The sequence below is a fragment of the Echinococcus granulosus genome (assembly GCF_000524195.1).
Source record: "Echinococcus granulosus chromosome Unknown EG_S00075, whole genome shotgun sequence".
NCBI classification, from domain to species: Eukaryota; Metazoa; Platyhelminthes; class Cestoda; order Cyclophyllidea; family Taeniidae; genus Echinococcus; species Echinococcus granulosus.
In genome coordinates this window covers 314,739-319,116 of record NW_020170455.1, presented here as the reverse complement: position 1 = coordinate 319,116, position 4,378 = coordinate 314,739, and positions in this window count along the sequence as shown.

Here is a 4,378-nt window from a genome sequence, read left to right as displayed (position 1 = left end):
GATCAAAATGGAACAAGACTATTTGTTAAAGCCCTTCTGTATATTAGTAGTAAATATCCTACTATACTACTGCTACTTCTCACTACCTTAGCAAAGGCTCGAGGCCATATAGCTATACAAGATATAAAAAATTTTATAGAATTGGTTCGAAGGGATGAATGATCCGTCAACTGTGGACGGGGTCTTAAGTCATTATTGGGCTCTGCGGGAGGGTTTTATAAAAAGCCAACCATATTGGCAATAAAATATCAATTGAAAGAAATACTGAAACCTTGGGAAAGTGACGAAACCACTTGGAAAGTCTTGTTGATGCCGGAAGAGGAAATGCTCACTCTAGGCAACAACTTTTATGGTGGTATATTGCATTATTTTTACAGTTGCCATAAAGTCCATAGCCAAATTTTAATTTTCTATTCCAATAAATTAAGCGTCAACAACTTCGTCACACATTTTGGCTTTCACCTAGCTATATATTACCATTATTTCCTTTCATGCAACAATAGGATTATAAAAGGCGCGGCTACAAAAGGCAGAAATCACTCACAAGGGAGGAACGATAGCAGCGTATATGAACCTAGAAGTTTTTAAAGCATAGGGACTACACTCTTTTTAGGAGGACAAAGATTTAATTTAGTTGCAGATACTCGGGCATCTCTAAAGTATCAAGTAATAGGTCACAAAGCAATCACTAATGCGTTTAAACCCATATTAGTTAAAGCATTTACGATACAGTATGATTAGAGGTTGAGAATACAGAAAAATGCAAGTAAAGGAGTTTCGTTTATGGGTTTTCGTAAAATCTAGATGGGTGGCTTTTCTCTGATTTTGTTATATTTTGTCGTTCAAATTGATGTAAAGCATGTTAATATCACTAAAAAGATGACCAAACGTCAATGTCATTACCATGCATCAATCAATAATGCTACTACGCAGTTCAAGCTCAAACTTTCGGGTATCGATTTTCGATATTCGCATACGTAGGGTGCAACCGCCTCCTTTCATGAGCAGGGTTGTTCCAAGGCCCACTCCGTGACTCATCCGTCGACACGGTCAGCGTCTGGTGCATTGTTCCACGTATTTAATCAAATTTCACGATTTATTTGTAGAGCAAAGCAATTACGACGGCGAAGCGACCAAGGCTTCTCTTGCAACCTTAAGGAAGCTCTCCAGAAAGCAAAATGAAGCACTTCAACTATGCAGTGGATGCGAACCCGCGTCCCATCAAGCACACTTGCATCCTATGCCTTGAATACTGTGCGCTAGGTATAATTTTATGGAAACCAATGCTTTACCGCTCCTTAATTCAATTTTTTGTAAAGACTTTAAGTTCTTCTCAAGCAGGCGGATTAACTCTGCTCTTCAGATGGGAAAGGAATTAAAAATGATATTTTAAGATGGCTTAGTTTTGATTTATTTCTCTGCGTTATTGCCCAGCGGCGTCTTACAGGTTCCATTAAGCCCACCGTGCAAATTTTTAATTGCCTGACTGATAAAGGAGGAGTGCAACAATAATTTTAAAAGGAAAAAAGGTGATACAGCACCAATACTCTTACAATTATCTTAAAGACTAATTTACGTTGGAAATGTTTCCTAATTTTAAGTATGCCAGGCCATTTTTTGGATATATTTGAAGCTATAATAAAAACGGCATAAAAGCTACGACGTCAGGAAAACGGAAGTTTTTGTCAAAAAGCCACTAATTAGTACACGCATTTTAAAATGGGCTTAAGTAAGCGCTTTAATATATTCTGCCCCCTAAATGCCTACCATGTCTCGAGGTTCGTCAAAATCACACCTGCCATTGACAACTAAATTTATCCTTTTGTCCAAACTACTGCGCACAGTAGGTTTTGCATAGGTGCAAAAATATTTCTGTTTTCTTTAGTAGACAAACAAACCAAGATCTACTGGTGAAAAATTAAATTCATTTTATCCTTAATATTTGGAAATTTGTAGGGGAAGCTATGAAGCGCCTTAAGAATTCCCTGATGACAAAAGGGGCCAGAATGCTTGGGCAGAATAAATATACTTAACGTACGGTTGGGGTTGAGGCTACTGGTGTGGTCCAAAGGTTAGGCAGACCGGCAAGTGAACTGTGACCGAGCCCTAAGTGGCTTGTTGCCATGACCTGGAGCTGAACCATTGAAGGATTACGAAGCCCTCCCCTCGATTGAGCCTCGTTCTTAACACTCCCCTTGGTCAACCTTGCGCGTCAGCCATCACAACGTAGTCAGTGCTGTACGGAGCCATCAAATTTACGTGCATTTAAGAGGCTACCTGACTGCAACGCCACTGATCCCTCCTGGCAACTCTACCGGATCTGGAGTTTTGGCCTGTTTGAAAGCTGTATTGGGGGAAGGGGAAATGTGTTTGCCATCACACGTGTCCATCGACAGTCGTAGGGGCAGTAACCTTAGTTTCGCGGGGATAGGACTTCGCTTCTATTCCTCCTTGCCACTTTGTTTTCACTTAAGTGCGGCCCAGTGACACCTAATTGGGTTCGATCCAGTTGGTAGAGAAGTGGGGTGGGGGAGGGGGGTATCCCGTGATCACACAAACGACATCCGCAGAGAAGTACGACGGACAACACCGTAATTGACATTTCTGGTTGGTTCACGACCAGCTTCGCTTTGATCACTAATAGCGTTCCTGGGGAACATGCAACCGGGGCAGTAGCTACAGGTAGAGGTCATTTTCAGCCCTTCGTTAGGGGTAGTTACAGACTCTCCCGTCTGCACCCTATGCGCTCCTTCCGCCCCACTAAGGTTTATCACCTAGCCATAGAAATCACTGTAGATGCCCCTTGGGATCGGGTTCACTTTGCCACCAATGTGGCCCGCAAAGACTTCCCTGAAGATGAAGGAAGATATAATGCTTGAGCAGAATATATATATTAAGGTACAGTAGTGCTTCAGGCTACTGGCATGACCTAGAGGCCAGACCGCCCGGTGACGCTCCTAATTAGCCCATTACCAAATCTGAGAGTTAAACAAATAATTAAAACATTACAAATGTTCTATTGAAAACTTACGAAATCGTTTGGATTTTGGACATGCATATATCTACTAGATCACAATAGGCGATAAATTAATAAGTAAGTACGTAGTGCATAATAACAATAACTGTGGAAAGAAACTCAAATGGCATTAATTGCTTGCGAGAGAGGTGCTTCACATCACCAACCCCGGTGACCAGCCAAATCGGAGATGGTCATTGCAATGTTTAAATGCCCAAATTTGTATCTTAACATCAAGATTAATGCTTCTATTTAAGAGCATAACGAAATAGTTCCAAGCACTCCTGTTATGCACCAAATGTCGGCGCATTTAAGCCGTTAAAAATGAGGGGAAAGCAATTCCTTGTTGAAGGTGTTACCAAAAAAGTCAACCTTGAATTAATGCTGAAAAAGAGGACTTTTTGTTCAAAACCGGCTTTTACTTATAAACAAATGGTGCCAAATTGCGTCATTTTTTTATTTGTAATTAAGTTTCGTTAATGAAATCGCCCCATTCTTCTTTTTTCGCCAATAGTAAACATATTTGTAAAACTCTTAGTACACCAAAATACGTCGAATACTGTTTCTAAAAAAAGAAATTTTTCGTTAACCATATCAATAAGTAAATTAACACAATTTGCGTGTGGCAATTTTTTTAAATGCAATATGGCTCCATGGGACTGCTCATTTGGTGAAACAACCGCCTTTCTTCGACCTTGCCAGCGTGGATTCGGACCACGGTCCTATTGACTTCGATTTGCATTTGGTATCCCACCCTGTCAGGCATGTCAAGCACGCAGACACCACTTCCAGTTTCGACACGTTTGGGACGCTAATGAGTCATGCTGGCTGACCGGGGCACCCTGAAACAAAGCCTTTGACGGATACGGTTACACTTAGGCAGTTCGCCTGCTCTAGTAACAAATTTTCTTCTAGTTATAGGTGATAATATTTAGAAACCACCACTTTAAGATAGGAGTAACATTTTTTCCAAAGCGATAATTAACTCAAACTAAAATGTAGTTTACTTTTTATAATCGATGTAGTTTTTTGAGAAAATCACCGCCTTATTGTCCTGTTGGGTTCAATAGGTTGAAGGTGCAGATAAACTAAGGGAAGGACTTGATGTTTGCCTAAATCGTCCACTTAAAACAAAATTACTTGGAGACTAGAAATCTGGAAGAATTTATGCTATAAAATCAGGAAATATTTAAAAATACTGGTACTAGCGGAGAAATTAACAAATTTGCTCATGGACCAAAATAAACCTGAAAATGACTCTTTTCATAAATTGATAGATAGATAGATGGATGGATGGATAGATGGATGGATGGATAGATGGATGGATGGATAGATGGATGGATGGATACAGGATGGATGGAT